The sequence below is a fragment of the Rousettus aegyptiacus genome, unplaced genomic scaffold, assembly GCF_014176215.1.
Source record: "Rousettus aegyptiacus isolate mRouAeg1 unplaced genomic scaffold, mRouAeg1.p scaffold_m13_p_12, whole genome shotgun sequence".
NCBI classification, from domain to species: Eukaryota; Metazoa; Chordata; class Mammalia; order Chiroptera; family Pteropodidae; genus Rousettus; species Rousettus aegyptiacus.
In genome coordinates, this window is record NW_023416287.1 from 71,812,212 (window position 1) to 71,833,682 (window position 21,471).

The 21,471-nt window shown below is 36.8% G+C and overlaps 1 long non-coding RNA gene across 1 annotated transcript in view; it reads left to right on the top strand.

Moving 5' to 3' along the window:
* LOC107500147 overlaps positions 1-21,471 on the top strand; it is a 185,828-nt gene that overhangs the window by 109,400 nt on the left and 54,957 nt on the right. Inside the window, exon 2 of the long non-coding RNA XR_001594460.2 lies at positions 5,508-5,588. This is a non-coding gene — a long non-coding RNA (uncharacterized LOC107500147). The remainder of the gene's footprint in view (positions 1-5,507; positions 5,589-21,471) is intronic.

Genomic DNA, 21,471 nt, shown 5'->3' on the forward strand with positions numbered 1-21,471 from the left:
TACTCATTGTCTTATGAGCTATTTGCTGTAAGTTTATGTGACTACCTTTTATTGAATATAAAATAATTTATTTTTCCAAATGGTGCTATTCCCTTTAAAGTAATTATTATGGGAAGCTGTAAACAAATTCAAATAATACTCCTATTTTTGAAACTCTGTTGTCTACTTTTAAAAAATGTACCAAATCTTTTTATTGAAATTTGACTGAGTAAATGTCCTCCAAAATGCTTGTTTTATCATGGGATTATGGAAAAGAGAAATAGTCCCCCCAAAAGAACTACAGGGACCCTACTGATTTCTGCATGTCTGCTTTGGTGTATATCAGAGGACTTAGTTTCTGATCTAGACTTTTCCATTATTTAACTACGTAGCTTTAGGCAAGTATTTTAACCACTCAGTTCCTTCATCTGAAAGATTGAATTACGTGACCTTTCAGTTTTCTTCCAGCTATGTTGGCCTATGTTTCTATGATCCACATGATGTCCAATCCAGCATCAAGTTCTCTTAGGGAAGGTGTGATCTATTTCTTTAAAAGGTTTCCTAGGCTCACGGTTTTGATGGAACAATGTTGTGCCCTGGGAACACTGCCTCTAATAGTTAGGTCATTTTATAACGTGCACATGCAGAATGAACTAAGAAGTTCTCAAAATATAAAAGAACTTTAAAAAGTACTTTGTTTCAGTTAATTTATGAGAAACAAGGAACATTTGCAAACCTCAATTCCAGTGAGCAGAATGATGTCTGCAAATAAGTGGTCGATTGTATATTATTATCTTCAATTGGGACTTCAGGAAAGAGCATTGGCAAGCCATAAATCTTAGGTGAGAGACATGGTTGAGAAAAGAAGGGCAGACAAAAAAATTAATGAGAGAATAGTTGAGTTATTAATACCCAGAAGAACTCTTTAAACAAATAACACAGACATATTTTTAAACAATCATGGATGAATTTAAATAAATATAAACAAAAATAAGAGAATAGCGTCTGTGACAATTTATACATCTTTTTGCCTAAAACATAATTAGGAACAGACACTACAAAATAGAATATAATTTCAATATCAGGAGAGGTCACCATACTCAATGAGGATGAAAAACAACCAGCCCAATTCACCCCCACATTCTATGGGATGTCTCATATACTTTTTAAGACTAGTAAAATCCCAAGGACTTGCAATTGCCTGAGCATTTCCGCCCTCAAGTCTTCCCTCCATCTAGGCTTGGCCTACATTGTAGCTTCCTGCCCCTGGTGAATCTCTTTTTCTCAAGTTAAATTTGTTGGAATGACATTGGTTAATAAAATCACATAGGTTTCAAGTGTACAATTCAGAAATATGTCATATGTATATTGCATTTTGTGTTCATCACCCAAAGTTCAATTTTCTTCTGTCACCATATGTTCGACCTCCTTTACCCTTGTCTACCTCTCCCCTTTCCCCTCTTCTCTCTAGTCAGTAAACTGTTGTTCGTGTTCATGAGTCTCTGCTTGTTTGTCTTGTTTATTTATTCCTTTCAGTTTCATATCCCACATATAAGTGAAATCATGCAGTTCTCAACTTTTTTCTGTCTAGCTTATTTCACTTAACATGATAATCTCAAGATCCATCCATGTTGTCACATTTCATCTTATGGCTGAGTAATATTCCATTGTATATATGTACCACATTTCTTCATCCAGCTATAACTGAGATTTGAGAAGAATCTCATAGGTGAATCTCATAGGTGACTATGAGATTAAAGAAGAATCGTTAAGAGGCAAGTGCCTCAAAAATGTACTTAATTTATATGGTGTCAATTGCTATTTATCTAATAGATATTGCATTTGCCTTGTAATTTTTTCTACCTTTCTCTGCTTTCTCTAGTGTTTTTTTAGCATTGCTACAGAATATTTACATAAAACACATTTTCATATCACATTGCTTTTGACAAATATTTAATTAATCTCCCTCATCACCTGTAAGATAAAGATCCGACCCATTATTTTCATATTTAAAACTCTACAGAACATTGCTCCATTTAAAACACAGTGTAAACATATATATGCCTTACTATTAAAATATACAGCTGAAACTTACTGGATTTCATTAACCAATGTTGCCATAAAATAGATGATGATGATGATGATGATAGATAAATAGATAGATAGATAAAATTTTTTAAAAAAAGAAAAAGAAAATACCATCTTTTTATGGGTTCCAGTAATATGGTTGGTACAAGCCTAGCAAGAAAGCTGACCTGAAAAATCTATTCAAAATAACTTAATTTTTTATCCAAGGAGAAAATATAATTTCATATCTCTGTTTTCAGGTTGCCTCATGATTGCCTTCAACCTATATCCCTCCAGCCTCACCTGTCAACCATTACCCAACTTTCCATAATTTGCTTAGTACTTGGATGTTCCTATGTTCTTTCTCATGTGTGACCATTGTATATACTGATCTCTCTGCCTGAAACATTTTGCCCAACTTTCCATGTTAGCTCTTCTGTTTTAGCTACCTCCTACCCATCTTGTAGGTATCAAACCAACTCTCCCTTCCTCTGGGAAGGTTTTCTGGGATACTTGAGCTTGGGTAAATGCCCATACCGTGTGTTGCTATATTAATTCTGTCCTGTTTTTATCATATATAGATATTGTCATACTTCATTGCAGTTGTTTCCAATTAATTGCCTTCCTATAGACTATAAAAAGCTAGGGTCATATTCATCTTATTCAACATTATATTCTAGCACCCACTCTAGTTTCTATATTATAGCATATGAATAAATACAATTTGAAATTTCAGGTATGAAAAGTGAAATTTTTCTTGAAAGGAAAAATAAGCAGCAAAAAGCAAAGTGATAAATATAAATTATAGTATCGAAACAACTTTCAAATGTTGCATCTGAGTGAAAAGTGTAGTCCTGAACAAGTAGCTAGAACCAAGGACACTGGGCTAGGACGTCTTCTACGCTTCCTCTCAAAACACAAAAGGCCTCTAGATTGTTTGGACTACTGTCACATTATAACTGCAGATTCTGGCTTCATTCCTTTTCTTTTTATTCTTTCCTTTTCTTTTCTTTTCTTTTCTTTTCTTTCTTTTTCTCTTTCTTTCTTTCTTTGAAGAGAAGAGACGAGAGGGGGGAGAAGAGGAGAGGGGCGGCGGAGAGGAGGAGTGCTTCTTCGTCTTTCTTCTTCTTCTTCTCTTCTTCCTTCTTTCCTTCTTCCTTCTTCCTTCTTCCTTCTTCCTTCTTCCTTCTTTCTTCTTCTTTCTTCCTTCTTCCTTCTTCCTTCTTTCTTCTTCTTTCTTCTTTTTTAGTTTTTGATGTTTAGTTTTCTTCATCTATCTGAATCCTAGTTGCAAAGACAATTTTCAGTCTTAGTTCTTACTGAAAACATCCTGTGACACAGTTATCTTCCTCTTCCCAACTTTAAATTCCTGTCCCAGTACTGATTTTATTATCAACATTATTATCATTCCCAATTTGATCCTAAAATTCTTCTGGCAGGAATCCTGTTTCTTCATGTTGGGGCCACTCTCAAATTACCCCAAGTACTATCTAAGCACCTGGCTGGTACTCAATAACCAAACAGCCTCCTTGGAGAAAGCATTCCATTTGGCAGGAGCAATGAATAGTTATTTTACAAACAGAAAATGCAGAGAGAAAAAAGTAATTGTCTCTTTTATAGTTATGTATTTTCATATTATATGATTTGTTAATTTGTCATCTGCCATATTTCAATGGGATGTGAGGTGGGTAAGAAAATACGGTAAAGTCAAAAATACCGTGGACTCTAATCAGAGGAGTTGGTTTAGAGACCAAGCTGTACGAGCACAAACAAGTCATGTGAGCACTCTGGGCTCCAGTTCTCTCTTTTGCAAAATGAGAGAATTCTGACCTCTCCTCCAGCTAGAACTATTCTGTGAACATCTCTGTGTTGTGCAAAAAAAAGAGCTCCACACTCTTTGACAACACATGTATGCAATGTTCTACCAAGAACATCCGTGTTTATTCACAGGTAGTTAAAAAGAAAATCTGTTGATAGTAGACTACTCTTGTCAAAAAGTTTCAATGTATTTATAATAATATATTTATGATCTTAGAGAAAGCTGGAAATAAAAGATTTGAAGACTACCGAATGATATAAAAAATAAAATCTCTGTCACCTACCACAGAAACCTTTCTCAGTACAGTAAAAAAAAAAAAAAAAAAATCAATCACCAAAAATCTAATATTATCATATACCTGCAACTTGAATCGAATTTTACTTTGCTGCTCCAGTGAGTTCTACAAAAACATACTGTGCTTGGCTAATCCCTGGACATACAGTCACACCTATTTAATGTGGAGAAAGGTGTGAATGCCACTTTCCAAAGTGGGCTGAGAGAAAAGCTTTCAGGAAAAGTCACAGCTAAATGCGTCCTTGAAGATTAATTACCACTCGCATCTTTTCAGCTTTCAAATATACAATTGCATTAAATATAAATTAACTACCTCAAAGCTGCATAATGGAAACTGGGTAGAGGACTTTCATCTTTATGTCTTTGGTTTGAATCTGTCCCCTGGTTAAGATTGACTGAAAGTCATTATCCTTTGTCAACAGTTTAGTGACTTATGAAATTAGTTATTGGTCTTAGTTAAGTTCTTAGTATAGCCCAAAAAATACCTTTGCAATTGATGATCATTGGGAGCTGCTAGAAAGAGGGTCTGAGATTGAATTGGTCATGGAAATTGATTTAGTGTCTTTCTGGTCCATTTTCTAAATATGCATTGAGGCATAGTTTCGCCCTTCTCTAGAAGAGAAGGATTTATGTAAGTCGAGTTGCTGACTGGACATTGTTCATTAGCATAACACGAGGGAGACAGTCCATGGCTTTTTCTTCTAGCCAGGGCAGTGCAATTATCCTTGATTTCTTTCTTCACATAAAGAGATATCTGAGAGTTTAGTCATCTCCAGGATTTCTTTTTTAATCTCACAAAGTACAGAGAAAGCACTGAGGTTCCATAACCTCTCTTACCATGGTCTGTATGGAGATGAGAACGTGTTGGTATCAGATTGCTATTTCTGTCTTTCTGGAAATGGTTTAGTAGAAAACATCCTTGTCATGTGAATGTTTTTGCTGCCTGAGTTTTACTTCTTACTCAGCATCTGTCTATAAAACATTGAATATATTTCGAAGCCTCAGTTTCCCCACATGTGAGATAAAGGCCATTAAACTGAGTTTCTCAAAACTCTCTCCTGACTTTATTGGTTTCTATGGCTGGTAAGTTTTGCATTTTCTAAAAGGTTTTGTAATCCTAGGACTATCTGGAAGCCTAAGGTTTTTCTCCTAGAAAGGGATTAGTATTTTAATCGGTGACCATTAGATGGGAGGTAGCTTCATTTGGAAGTCACAAGCTGAGTAACATAAAAATGTTCACATTTAATAAAGAGTAGGAATTATTGGCAGTGACTGTAGAGACCACGTAAATAAAAGCTACAGTTTGAGTTTAAATGGGTAAGAGATGCCTTGTTTAATATCCCCACAGGGTGAGAATGTAATTTGGAAGGTCTGGAAGAATCAGTCATAGAAGAGGCCAACCCTAGAGATTACATCGGAGTCTGAAAAGGTTAGTGGCTAATAATTGGTGTCTAGGAGCTCAAGGAATCATATATGGCGAGAAGGCTTCCTCCTTCCCTCTTCTTTCCTCCCACCCCTTCTCTCTCCCTCTCCTCTCTTGTTTTCCCTCTCTCTTCTCTCCCTCCTCACTTGTCTTTTCTTTCTAGGTGACACTCTGAATCACAATTAGTTAGAAAGTTATCTTTATTTGGATGACTTCTAGATTTATTTCTTCAGCCCATTTCCAATTCTGACTTCCAAAATCACACATGAAGCTAATGATATGATATCTCTCCTAGGCTTTCTCATCGACAACTGAAATATAACATACCCAAATAGAATTCTAAATCCCTCCCTAACTTCTCTCTTAGTCTTTTTCACCTCAGTAAATAGCACCATCATAAAATAATTTTCTGAAAACCTGAAATATCCTTAATTCTTCTGTTTAAGTTTTATTAAATTTATTGGGGTGACATTGGTTAATAAAAATACATAAGGTTCCAAGTGAACAGATCTATAATACATCATCTGTATATTACATTGTGTGTTCACCACCCAAAGTCAAATCTCCTTCCATCACTGTATATTTGACCCCATTTACCCTTTTCTACCTGCTCTCCAACCCTCTTACCCTCTGGTAACTAATAAGCTGTTGCGTGTTCCTCCAAGTTTTTGCTTGTCTATCTTGTTTGTTTGTTGCATTTGGTTTTATATGTCACATATGAGTTAAATCATATGGTTCTTGGCTTTTTCTGTCTGACTTATTTCTCTTAGCATGATATTTTTGAGATCCATCCATGTTGTTGCAAAAGGCAGTATTTCATCCCTTCTTATGGCTGAGTAGTATTCTATTGCATACATGTACCATATCTTTATTAAGTCATCTATTGAAGTACACTTTGGTTGTTTCCATGTCTTCGCCATTGTGAATAATGTTGCAATGAACATAGGGTTACATATATTTTTGCAGATAAATGTTTTTGAAATTTTCAGGGAGGTACCCAGAAGAGGGATTGCTAGGTCATATGGTACCTCTATTCTTAATTTTTTGAGGAACTTTTTTACTGTTTTCTGTAGTTCCTGTACTAATTTATATTTCTACCAGCAGTGTATGAAGTTTTCTCCCACAACCTCTCCAACACTTGCTTTACTTGTCTTGCGGATAATAGACATTTTTATAGGTACGAGGTGGTATCTCATTGTGGTTTTGATTTGTAGTTCCCTAATAGCTAGTGAAGTTGAGCATCTTTTTATGTCTGTTGGCCATTTCTATGTCTTCTTGGGAGAAGTATCCATTCAGGTCCCCTGCCCATTTTTTAATTGAATTGTTATTTTTTGTTTTTGTTGTCAAGTTGTGTGAGTTCTTTTTTATTTTGAATATTAACCCCTTATTGGAAACGTTATTTGCTAATATCCTTTCCCATTCACTTACTTGCCTTTTTGTTGGGTTGATGGTTTCTTTTGCTGTGCATACGCTTTTTAGTTTAATATAGTCCTCTTCAATTATTTTTGCTTTAACTTCCATTGCCTTAATGCTTGCTCTTTCCTTCGCTCATCACGTATTCTTACCATCTAGTGCAGTTGGTATGATTAGATTTTCCTTTGGCTCCTCATCTCTGCTGCTACCATGTTAGTGTGGACATCTACCATCTCTTATCCAATTTACAAGGATAGCATCTTTTCTCCCTGATTCTAATTAGCCTCCTCCCATCTTGTATCCTTTTTTTCTACATAGTGGTATAGATGATCTTTTTAAAAATGTAAGTTGGAAAACAATTCTTTCTTAAAATGTTCCATAGCTTTCTATTTTCATTTAAAAAATGTCCAAATTACTTACCATGGACTATATCCTCTGAATACTCTGGATTCTCACATCTCTCAAATACTGATTTATGTAACTATGGGAGGTAGACTAATGCCCCCAAAATGCCTATGCCCTAATCCCCCAAAATAGGTTAATATATTACCTTACATGGAAAAGAGATCTTTGCAGATGTAATTAAGTTAAGGCTCTTGAGATGGGGAAATTAGGATTATGTGGGCAAGCTCAATATAATCACACAGGTTCTTATAATAGAGAGGCAGGAAGGTCAGAATCAGAGATGTGATGATGAAAGCAGAGGTTGGAATGACATGATTGCTGAAAGGGGATCACAGACCAAGGAATACAGGTAGCCAGCCTTTAGATGCCGGAAAAAGCAAGGAATAAATTCTCCCCAAGAGACTACCACAAGGAAAACAGGTCTAATGATACCTTGACTGTAGCCTAGTGAGACCCATTTCAGACTTTTGATCTCCAGAAATGTAATTTATGTTGTTTTAGGCCACAATGCCTGTGGTACTTTATGACAGCAGTAATAGGAAGCTACTGTAGTCACTTTTTCCATTCATCAACTATGCCCTAACTATGTGTCTTCTTTCAGTCTTTGAGATGCAACATGTAGTGCAGTTCCTCAGGATCTTTGTTTTTGCCTCACCTTGTATGCTTCTACCTATAATTGCAGGGTTACTTACTTTTGATATCAATTTAAATGACATCTCCTTAATAAGGTCTTTCTCTATTCCCCAACCTCCTCTTTTAGTGTCTTTTCATCTCCTTGTTTTGTTTTCTTGTTTTTTGGGGTTTTTTTTTTTTTTTGGTTTGTTTTATTCGTTTGATTTTATAATAGAATGTCTTAGTCCTGGTAGTTGTTTTACTTATTCGTATACTACTTGAATTTTTCTTTTGTACTTTTCTTAAATTTTCTTTTGCTCAGTCTATTAATGTAGAATCTAAGCTCCATGACAGGAAAAATGGTATCTATCATATTTAGCACCATATCTTTAGAATGGTTTCTGACACACAGTAACTTATAAATAAATATTCAATGCCAGCTTGGCAGATTAAATGAATGATTTAGGAGGAGCATGTAACTCTAGGAAAAGAAAGCTGATAGATACTAGCCAAGAATCCTCAGTTATCATAAGGTTTTAAGTCCAGTCTAGGGAACTGGACAAATATAAGTGGGCTTGGTTGGTCAAGGTGTTGTAGAGGGCTTAATATTCTGATACGTGTTTGCCCTGGTCAGTTGAGGCTTAGAGGCAATACAGGAACTCAGCAGGTAAACCAAGGTGTAATCCCAGAATCAGGCAAATATGAATTTAAGTGGAAAAGAGGGCAGGGACCATTACTCTTGTCCAACTTAGAATATCAAAAATTTGGTGTAATGCCAGGCATCTAAATGCTTAGTAAAAATAGGCGGGACATGTATGAGTGATGAATGAATAAATGAATGATTTTATATATATATATATATATATATATATATATATATACACACACATACATATATATATGTGTGTATATATATATATATATGTATTACTGTAATGCCTGACTTGTTAGACATTTGACTTCTTACCCCTTCTACTTTATAAATTTCAGCAAAAAATTGAGCTAACCCTGCCTTCCAACTAGTCAGATAGGGCTGTGGCCTGAGGGTGGGCTCCTGGAAAACTGAAGGATCCTGCTGTGTGGAAGTTAGGGAAGACAAAGATGATGGGAAAATGGGGCAGGGTTAGCAGTGCTGACTGCTACAGTGAGCAGAATCACTGAAGAGAATATTAATATTGTCAGTGTTTAAATGACATTTCTTCAGGACTTTCCCAGGAAAGGGAGTTAGATTGTTATATAATTAACCCTAAGAAATTAGCTTTAATCAAGTATTCAATTCTGTAATTTCCTTTTCCACTGATCTCTCTATCTTTTCCTAATTTTTTTGGCACTCACTCATATTTTATACTAGATTGATATCTGTTGAGTCAATTTCCCTGGTTATCTAAATGACATTTGCTCTAAAAGAGAATAGCAGGTCTTAATTCCCTTAGTATATTCGTTTCCCAGGTCTGTTATAACAAAGTTTCACAAACTTGGTAGCTTGAAATAACAGAAAAAACATTTTTTATATAGCTCTGGAGGCCTAGAAGTCTGAAATCAAGTTGTTGACAAGGCCATGCTCTGAAGAGTCTAGGAAAGAATTCTTTCCTCTTCCTAGCTTCTGGTGTTTGCTAGCAATCTGTGGCATTACTTGGCTTGTAGATGAATAACTCGAGTCTCTACTTCTGTCTCCACATGCCCTTCTTTCCCATGTTTCTGTTTCCAAATTCCTCTTCTTGTAAGACCACCCACCCTAATTCAGTATGACCTCATCTTAACTTATTATATCTGTAAGGCTCCTATGTCCAAATAAGGTCATACTTCTCAGGCTCTGGTTGGATGTGATTTTGGGTAGACACTATTTAACCCAGTACCTATAGTGAGAAAGAATGTACCATTGCAGATAGGACCAGGCTGAGGACCATATTGAGAAAGCCCTGGGGAACTTTTTACAATGAGTAGTTTTGTTTCATAGATAGTTTTTAACAAGGGACTATTTCTATATTTTTCATTTTTACACATGGATTTACAACTTGTGGATACAAACTTGCATCAATGAATACTACTCATGATTTTCTTAGCTACTCACCTCCATAGCCCTCCAACACCACTGAAGGAGCTTTTATTGATTCAGGGGCTGGGATGGAAAGTGCTTGGATTCAGATGCCTAGATCTCCTGGGATTGCTAAACCTTTTTCTGACATGTCTGTCACCTGGTTGATATGTACATGCTTCTTTTTGGTACTTAAATTTTGAGGCAGTCCTTTGAGAATTCAAACCTGCATATAAGGGATTATCTGTTTACCAATACTACTGAAAGACTGGTCTTAAATGAAGTATTTAAAAATAATATTTCTATCGATCATCTACTTAAAATATTACATGGTCAACACAAGTAGCTATTCTTCAATTGACAACCAGCTGTTTGGCTAAACTCAACTGTATTGTTTTTAAAAAAGTGTTTAGATAGTGTAAAACCAAACTTTAAAACAAAAAAAGCTTGTAGAGAGACATAACACTAATGTGTTACATTTGCATGCACTTTTTAATTATCTCATTTGATCACTACAAGGTAGGCAAGGCATATCCATGTCTTCTTGAGCAAGAAGGAAACTGAGGTTTAGTGAAGGTAAGTAGACATATTAAAGATAACAAGAAAATAATGAGGGTGAGAGGACTTCATGTCTTCATATTTTAGTTCCCTGCTCTTTTCAGAACACTGCCTTTCTCATTACGTGGAGTATCTGACTGGTTAAATTATAAGGTTGTTTTGGAAATGTCTGCTCAGCCTGAAGAAGTTATAGCTCACATTGCATTTAACTTGGTCATACTATGGATTTTGTTTAGGAACTACTTGTTTTGTTTTCTTCTTGTTCAATTATTTTACCATCATTTTTTTTCAAAGTCTTATTTTTAGCACATCAAAATAAAACAAATTTAAAGAGGAAAAGCCAGTGTATTTGGACAAAGAATATCAGATCCATAGACCAACAGCTTGATTCTAAATCCTTCGTGATTTGGTGTGACTCACTGTCCCCTGGGGAGTTCAAGTGAATTGAGCCAATGTGGGCCTCTGTATTTGTTGTCCTGGTGATATTTTAGCATCTGGATGTGAGTGAGGGTGAAAGATTTGGTGGGAGAAATTTGGAAACAAATTGGTCATTCTTGTTGCATTGCCAGTTAGACTCTGCCTGGCACTGAATGACTTTGAGCCTATTGGTATTTACTGTGACACTTAAATGTTCAGCACCATATTGATTCTGAATGTCAAGCCCTCTGCTTAGGTTCTGTTTCTGTGTGTTGAGCAGATTATCGTAGAATACTAATTGAATGCTTTACGCGTGCACACACATGCAAGCGCGCACACACACACACACTCTCTCTCTCACACACACACACACACACTAGATATGCAAAGTACCAACAAATAGCAGTTTAAGTTCACATTTAACCAGAGCTCATTCCCAACCTTACCAGCAGTAACACAGCAGTGTTTTAAGTGTTGCTGAATAGTTTGCAGTTAGTATGGAATGAAATATTTTTGAAAAGTAAATTGCTTCCTACCAAAATATATAATTTACTGCTTTAAAATAAGGTTACGTCATTCAAAATGCTAGGACGATTAATAACCAGATTAGGAAAAATGATGAAATAGAATACTAATGTAAGAGAGAAAAATATTATTTCCTTATGGATCTGAGATGAAAAAAATGAAGTATCTGTGATTTAGTTACTGCAGTTGAAAAAAAACAAGAATTTGAAGATAATTTCTAAGTTTCTCCAAAGCATCTATAGGAAAGTTGATAAGAATATTTTATAAACATAATTTTAAATAGTTGAAAGACTATTGGTAAATACCTAGGAAAGACATGTAAGTTGATTAATGTTCATCTACATCGTACAATTGTTCTTGATACTCTGTAATGGATAATTTGGCATCTTGGAAGATTGGACCAAACTAATGACCAGACTTGTTTACATCTATACCATCTCTGTGTTTTCATAGGTGCACAAAAATCATTTTAAAAAACTCTTACCACAAACCTTCACATCTGTTTTTTTTTTTTCTTCTTGCCCAATAGGAGATGTTCCCACCTAACAATTTCCCACCACCATAGTAGTAATGGCTCTTAGCCATGCCTTTTCCTCACTCCATCTGTCTTCTGGCAAACTCTGGTGCTTCTTTCTGGTTGCTCTGCATGGTGTGGTGTTCCCTCTCCTCTTGGGAATGATAATAAACACTTTTTTCAAAGGCATTAACTGTCCCCTGTGGTCATGCAATCACATCTATAAATTAAATCCTGGGTACATTTAAAACAGCATTTTGAGAGTTTACTTTTAAAAGATTCTATTAAGATCTCGTTATTTTTTTTTTGATAGACAACAGATTAAATCATTTTATCCGATATTTCTGGAAGTTTAGTTTAAAATTAGCAAGATCTTTTTAACTCATGCCAGCTTGAGAAATGCAAGGTCTTTATATCGATGAACCAGAAATATCTAATCAAAATTAGACCAATACATTTTATGATTTAATAAATTAACTTTGAATTTCTACTGGGTCTTCAGATCATTTGAGAGGTCCTCCTCAGCCCCAGTGTCCTCTGATTCTGACATGATAATCAGGATCAGGGCAGCATACAGATAAGAAACAAGTTCCTCATTTAGCATCAGCCTTGTCTTTCAGATAGACTGCCCCATATTTTTCCTTCACATGGGATCACAAAGACACTTAGGCTTTTGGGAAGCAGAACAGGCTGTCTTACTATTGTGCAAGACAAAGATATCCGCCTGGCATCATACCCTACAACACCATTAATATTATCTTTGTTTGAGATTTATTGCCATAAGCCATAGTTTGAAATTTCTAGTTCTTCAAAGCTGAGGCAGCACTATTCAAAATCTTCAGTGGATGATATATAAAAAAAGACCAATGCAGACATTTTATAGAAGAAAAATGCCTGTTGTTACAGTTAGTGGAGCATCATCCAGAATAGTGATGTTGTGAGTTTCACCACTAAAGCACCAAATTCACCTTTTGAAATAGTAACACACAAAACCATGAGCGAATATCGAGTGTTAAGAATGTCCTTTTATGTTTCCTCAGGAAGATGAGGATTAACCTTGGCTTGCCAAGCGTTTATAGGATAATCTTATTTTTAACTTCCAAAGGCACATTAAATGTGATAAAGCCAGATAGCCCAGCACTCTTATTTGCAATGTTATCTCCTTTGGATCATGCATGCAACTGATGCACTTATACTGTTGGGGCACCGTAATAAGTCACACAGTCAGAAAAAAAAAAAAAAAAAAAAAACGGAATTTTAAAGGTTGTCTTGGAACCTGCTAAATTTAATCCAATACAGTGGGTCTGATCCTATCACGTGCATGAGATACTATGGAAGTTGTCAGGCAGTCCGTGAAGCCCATGTGAGCCCGCTTGCTTCTGGGTCTGTGTGATTATAAAGCCCACGAGGCAGGAACATCCAGTCCAGTATCACCAAGAAGGTGCCAACAATACTGTCAATGAAGTGATGTATTTTCTTCATTTCTAAAGACTGAGAGATGCTGTTAAATGAAAACAGCTACTCGTTGGAATGAATTTAATTTTCTTTTTTAGAGAGACGAATTTATGTGTAGCTTCAGCTGTCAGGAAAATATGTCATTTGGATGTCATTTAATATCTGGATCTTGACTCAAAGGAAATGGATCCCTTTCCTCTCAGTTTCTTCATCACTGTCAGTAGTGGATATAATTCCAAGTTCATGCATTCAGTTTGCAAGAAACATAGCTTTTATTTATTTTCTCAAATCAGTTTAATCAATTTAATTTCCAAACCTGACATACTGAGTTCAGCGGGAAATTTTACATTAGGTCATTTGAGCTTTGTGCCCCATGTACTTGCCAAGGATTGTGCCAAGGTTCTGTTTGTAGGCAGAGTCAATGTTCCAGGGAGGCCCATCTCATCACGAGCCTTTTTGTCATTCTGGTAATTGTGGAGATGGCCATTGACTCTGCTCCGGTGGGCCCTAAAGTCTTGAACCAGCACTCTTTCTGTGCCTTGAAAATGGGTTCGACACTTTTTGACGATGTCTAGGATTCGCTTTACTCCAAGCACCAGGTGCTTCCGGGTGCCTTCTTCTTCCGCAGGACAGTGCCAGAGGCATTAGGGAGCAGGAATGTGCTTCACCGGTCAGTCATTTGGGCTCCTTTTTCTTTAGTTCTCCTCAGAAATCATCCATCTCTTCTCAAATCCAATTTTAGTGATCATCAAATCAACTGGCTCTTGGGGCCAAAGAAGTGAATTCATGAGCCACTAATTTTGAGGACCAACAGGCCTCTAAAAAGACCTCTGTCCAGGACACTTAGGATAATCTTCCCACTGAGCGTGGGGTTTTCTGAGAAATAAAACATTGGGAGAAAATATTTTCTGAACTGATCCCGTTTCCTACCCTCTGAAAAATTCCCTGGACTCCAAATTCACTCCACATACCCACAGGTAAAGGGATGGCAGAACCTGAAACTGTTGTAAAGAAGAGTTAATATGGGGAAGTAGGATAAAAATAACATTGACAGTATAAATGTATCCCGCCACACTCTCCGTGACAAAACCACTCCCTCTGATGCAGAAATGCAACTTCGAAGTTTCATTTTACTTCCCAGATGACCTCCTGCCATTTCCCAGCTATGGCTCCCTCTTTCCCTTTTTACCATCTTTCCATTTCCTCCTACTCCCATGATCTCATACTCTTTCTATTGTTGAATCGAAGGTCCTAGAATTGAAACTCCTTGAAATGAGAGGTTTGGGTCTACAACCCGAATGTAAGTTCATGATGGGTATATTGAGTCAGGCACTTTTTTTTTTTTTTTTTTTTTTAGTCTGTGGCTGTCCCAGTGCAGGTCTTCATTTGTTCAATGAATGAATTCTGCTGTGACTCAGGCTGTCGTGGTTCGGATGTCAGGTTGAGCCTGTGGGGGAGGGGAGTTTAAGATTTTGCTGCATTTTCAATGCATCTTTGCAAGGTCCATCTCTTTCAGTTCACATAAATCCAATTTCTTGAGGGCAGTTTCTTTAATGAGAGGCCACATTTCCTAAAGGCCAGCTGGGACTAGCAGTCCTCCTACAGCAGCTGGGCTCTAATTAGGGCACGTAAACAAACATAGTCTGGAATAGAGCCATCTTCTAACTCTGGAAGCTATTCATTTCCAAGACTGCCATGGTCATTTATTACTAATGACAGGAATCTGTAGCTGGCTGGAGTTGGCAGTCATGTTCCTATGCAATCAGCATTTCAAACTGGCTCTGTGCTTTTGGGAAAACAAACAACCTAAACCGATGGCTTTGGTGCCTCGATCTAATTTCCATGTCCTACAGGAAGTCTTTCCATGTCATGATATGATCCATTTGTTGTCCGTGTAACAAATTCATATAGGGTTGTATTTTATTGTCATATGCTGCTATTAAGATTCTTATGTGTCTGTGTCATGAATTTTTAAGGGATAAATGAGGTCTTTTAAAGAAACAACTGTTTCACATTTGAATTATTCAGTGCCATCAGCACAGAGATTTGACATTGTTGAATGTTTAGAAATAAATAATCACAGAACTTTATACGGGGTCATCATCAAGTCCAAAACTCTGAGTTAACAATGAAAGTAAAACAGGGTAGAGGTAGATCCCAAAGAGGAAAATAATCTACTTAATTTGTTGGACTTCCACAGTTTTTCCTTTCCAGAAGTCAAGGATAACTGATGCCCTATTACATGTTCAGCCTGCCATCCACAGTGATATTATCCCTGTTTTAGATAAGAAGAAATTTAAGAAAAATTATGGCACAAAATTAATAGTTTAGCCTTAACCTGGATGCATTCTATTCTTATAGATAGATTTTTAGTATTTATAGTTTTATTTTCTATTTTTCTTGGGCCAACCCTCCTAATGTATATGCTGGATTTCATTAACAATTACCAATTTATTTCCCTTTGCATCTCTAGATAACAATTTTAGGGAATATTTACTGTGTGCCAAGTACTATTTTAAGTTCTTTATATGTCTTTTTTTGATCCAACTACCCTGTGAGGTAAATATTATGACCCCTTTTGCAGTTGAAAAAAGGCAGAAAAACATTGTACTTTTCAGAAGGTAATGCAGCCAGTACATAGCTTAGCCAGAATTCAAAGCCAATACCCCGACTCCAGAGCCCATGTTCAAAAAACCCTATCTGCGACTTTGACTTGATTTAAAGAAATGGTGTTAGTTGTTATCTCAAATGAACATACTTGGATTCTATCTAGCTTTAATTGGTGAAGAGAAGATACGGATGGCAAGAATGTCATTCATGAAGGACTTGGTCAAGATAAGAGTTTAGGCTAGTCAATGGATTTTCTTAAGAGTATGAAAAAAGCAAGGTATGGTGGTCAAGCATGAGTCACAGTGCAAGTCAGAGGACAATGGTCAGTATTAGAAGAAATGCTTCCTGCATTAGGTCTGAGAAGTTTGTATAATTCACAAGTACAACATTGGGAAAGGGACTCAAACCAGTGATATAAACAAGAGATGATGGTAATTCTAAGAGTATGGATGAAATGGGACTCACAGAATGAGGCAAGCCAAACATAGGTAATAAATGTATATTTGGTCTTTGTCCCTGTCCTGGCACAGAGCTTTAAAGACCCTTATAATTTCCTGTGATGAGAGCAATAAAATTGTCTTGGATTATGTTAATGAGGAGACTTTTGGAAAGCACCTAAGAATGGAGACTGGTTTCCAGTGGAGCCAGCCATGTAATTTGAGGCTTGAAACTTTTAGTCATACTCCAGACCTCTAGGGAGGGGAAAGAGGCTGGAGATTGAAATGAATCACCAATGGCCAATGACTTAATCAACAATGCATAATTGTAGCCTCCATAAAACCCCAAAAGGACAGTCTTTGGAGAGCTTCCAGGCTGGTGAATATATAGAGATTCAGAGAGATTGGCTTGCCTGGAGAGGGCATGGAAGCTCCACGCCCCTTCGCACATAATTTGCCCTATGTAGCTCTTGTACCTGTCTGTACCTGAGTTATATATATATATATATATTTAATGTTAAACCCATAATCTAGTAAATAAAATGTTTCTCTGAGTTCTGTGAGCCATCCAAGCAAATTAATCAAACCCAAGGGACAGGGACTTGGGAAACTGATTTTATAGCCAGTTGGTCAGAATCACAGGTAATAACCTGGAGTTGCAATTGGCATCTGTAGTTAGGAGTGGTCTTGTAGGACTGAGCCCTTAACCTATGGGAGATAATGCCATCTCCAGATAAGTGTCAATTGAGTTGAATTATAGAACACTCATCTGGTGTCAGAGGATTGCTTGGGGTGTGCAGAAAAAAATCCACATTTTAGAATTGGAGCAGAATTGTTACAAAAAAGTCTAGTCAGGGACACAGCATGTAGGCAGACAGAGAGTGGCTAGCAGAGAACTCTGTAGGCAAGAAGCAAACCCCATACATAACGCTGGTTTATAGAGTTAATCCTTTTCCTTTCCAACCATCAAGTGGGACCAGCAAAAACACAGCCGGGGGCGGGAGGCTGCAGTGGTAAGATACCAGGACAGGACAGAAGCTAAGTTTAGGATCTTTACACACATGCTGTCTCTCCAGAACACTTTCCCCTCTGGCTCTTTCCCATCCTTCAGAGAGGACTCGTCTGACTCCACCCACCTCCAATTAATAATAGTTATCTCTGTCCCTGTTTGTCTCATGATACTTGATTTTTTTTCCTTTTGTAAACAATGGCAACATATATATACTCACTTAGGCCTAGTTTTTGCCTGTCTTCCAACTCAAATATAAACTTTGCGAAGTTAGTATCTGTTTCTATTTTTTTTTTCACAGTTGAATACTCAGGCCCTGTTCATAAATATGCATTGAATGAATAAATGAATAAACAGGGCTCAGGCATAGGGATAAAAGAGATTAGCCTATTTAATATAATGAATCTGGAACTGAAGAAGAGACATTGGAAAGAAAAAAGATCACTTATGTTGAATTACCACATTACCATTATTTAGCATTGGTAAACTCCCCAGGTTCTCTGGTACTAGATATCAGTGAGAGGAGTTTTGTCCCCTGATATAAGCTATTTGGAACTTCTTTGCGGTCTATAAAATGTTCACCAGAAATGGACATGTATTTACCTAGCATTTTTAGTGAAATATCTTTGCAAGCACAGAATTAAAATTTTAATGGGTTAGCTTATTCCACTTCACCATATGTGACATGAAGTTTAAGAATATCATATTCTTTCTATCTTTTCATCAGACATAACACACACACACGCACACACACACACAGCCTCTCTCTCTCCTCCTTTCCCCTCACCAGTGGCCCTGATCTTTTTATTAAAGAGGAATAACTCTTATGGTATGTGTGATTATAGGTGATACCAAGGAGCTTCTAAATGGGGAAGAGACAAAACAAAGCAAATAGCGTCATTTTTCTGAGAGATGGGCCCCCTGCCACAAGGAAGCTCCTAAGGCTGCCTCTTTATTTGTGTTTTTATTTGATTTTTAATAAAGGATATTAAGACTATGAGCTGCCTTCCCCCCACAAACTCCCAAACAACGTTACATTTGAGAGGCTAGAGGGAGGAAATGATAGTCCCATGGAGAGTGTGGAGCTAAGAAAACAGTATTCAATGAGCTTCTTACCTCTGTTTTCTGTCTTGAGGCACAGTGAAAACAAGGAGCCTCTTTTTAAAGGCTTGTCTGTTATATGGGGTCTCATTAGAAGTCTAGGACTACAATTGGCAGGCCTGTGCAGATCTTATTTATCTATTATTGATGCCTGCTTTCACTTTCTCCCTTCTCAGAAAGTTTCTCCTTTTGCTAACCCCAAACCCCAGCCTCTTGTCAGACAATGGCTAGAGCTAAAAAAAACAAAGACTATGTAAAAAGAAATAGGCAGTATGGGCTCTCATACTCATTCTGCCACTTTTTAAAATCAGAGAAAGTAATACATTTGTATCATTTGGATAGGTCACTCACTCATCTACTTTCAGATTTTAATGAGACAATCATATGATAACTTCCAAATTTTACTATTTATACTTCAATTCAGTTCTCGCCTTTATGTAACCACACCTAAGAGATAATAGAGCTGATGATGGAACTTTTGATGGTTCTGGAGTGGTTGTCATGGCTCCCATCCTCTCTCCCTCCTTTTTCCATTTTTCTTGAAACATACTGTCTTTTCCAAGAATGAGTGGCCAAACTGTGTAAGGCACTTTCCCAGGGAAGGGACACTCTATGCTCAGACTTGGCCCAACCTTATTTCTGTATACATGTCACTTGATAATTAATATTTCAATTTCAGTAGTCAGAAATTTTTCTATTTTTTTTGGACAAATTATCCAGTAAAAGCTGCACTTAGATATCCATGCCTTGGTATAAATGACTTTCTCATGCTTTGCAAAAAGCAGGTATTAAAATGAACAGAAAGGGCAGGGTTTGTGGACACTGACCAGCATAGGACGGCCCAAGGGACACATCAGAAATGAGAGAGAGAGGGAGAGAGGGAGACCTGAGAGATTGTCATCGTCAACAGTGCTTTCTTGCTTAATTTGCAGTTTTGCCAAAGACCCACTCTTCTTGTATCCTAAAATTCAAATTGGGAAATTATTTTCAGAACTGTTTGTTCAGTGCTGCTGGTAAAATAAATATATACAGATATTATTTCGTGGCTGATGCTGGCTAGCATGGAGCCAAAGTAGAAATAAGACAGTGAAGGACACAGCAGGAGTTCCGTTACAAGATGATATATAGTGTGACATTTAGATTTTGTTTTTAAATAGATTTACAATGTTCCATGTATTTTTTTTTCTTTCTCACTACCACATATATTTTCAAATATGCTTACACAGTCTACTCCACGCTTGATTTCCCTGTTAAGATGAGTACATAAGAACTGGATATACATATATATACACTCATATACACACATACATACATACATATATATATATATATTAATTACAGTCAATGATAAATGAAGTGTAGGAGTAGATGCCAGAGAAAAAGTGACCAGATAATCAGGTTTGCTCCATTCTCCCTGTAGCACCCTGAGGCTGCCTCTCTTTCACATTCAGAGCCTGTAACAACCCCTACCTCTTTTCCAATATTAGCCCTTCCTCCTGACAGTTCTAGAGCCTGGGAGATTGTACCCATTAGAAAGAAAATGAAGTTTATTCTTCAGCTAGGTGTTGGTGCAAGGGACTATTATAAAATGGCACTTGGAAAATGGCTTTCAAGCCATTGATCAGTTTTCAAAAAAACATTTAATAGGTGAAGAGGAAAATACTATTTGCTAACAGAAGTATTGAAGAAAGACCCTTGGCTGAGAAACCAGAATCATAAATGGACTACTAATTACCAACCTGGTCTTGGTCTTGGGGTAATCACTTATTGGTGAGATGGAGGGTGGTCAGGCTCATGAGCTCTCATGAAGGAGAAGATAAATGTCCTCTAACATCTCTTCTATTTATGTATGATTTCTTGAGTCTTCACTGCAGAATAAAATTTGTTTCTGTGGGTTCTACCAACATTCCAAGACCTGGCACTTATGTGAGATGAACAATATGGCTAGTGATCTTTTGCATCTTGGGATGGAGAGCTCAAACCTCCCCAGGGATCAGGCAGGTCAGAGCAGAGTGAGACCCAGACCGATTGCACATACCAGAATTTGGGCCCATTATGGAGGGAGCGTTCTGTTATTCAAGAAGATTTAGAAAGCTGTCTTTTGTCTTTGTATGTGTGTATGTAATCTGCCAATTTTAAATGTTGACCACGTAGTTATGATTTTAAATCTTTGTGGTGCAAACGAAAGACATCTGCTGCGTGGATCTTTTCTAAACTCTACCAGTTTGTCTTTGTGCCTCTTCATGAAAGTATTAAGATTATATTGACAGACTTCTTGACAGTCTTTGTAAGAGATCTTTCAAGAATATGGAAGGGGGTGGTGAGCAACTCCAAGTGGAGTGACAATTAGAATGATGCTACTTGGAATATATTTATACAACAATAAAACAGAAGAGCAAAAAGGAAAACCCTGAGGAAAAAAGTGTTCTATTGAAGATATATCTTACATGTATTGTATGTGTTATCCCCACAATCAATGGTGAATAGCTTTGAGGTAGAAAACAGAAATAATAAGACCATTTGGGTATGTTAACAGGCTTTTTCTCCTTTTACTTTTTAAAAAGTACTAAGTAATTTATGGTATTAATAACTCTTGTTTATGTATTTTAGAAGAGTGACCTTTTGGGAAAAATAATATTTATTTGGGTGAAGTTGTAAAATGCATAATTTGTATCTGAAAGCCAAAACTTGACAGCAAGTTGTTTGTATCTTCTTTTTAATCAAACATTTCCGAAGAAAAAACAACATTTTTCATTTTTATAGCTAGAAACAGGGTATCGCATAATGAGGATAGAGCT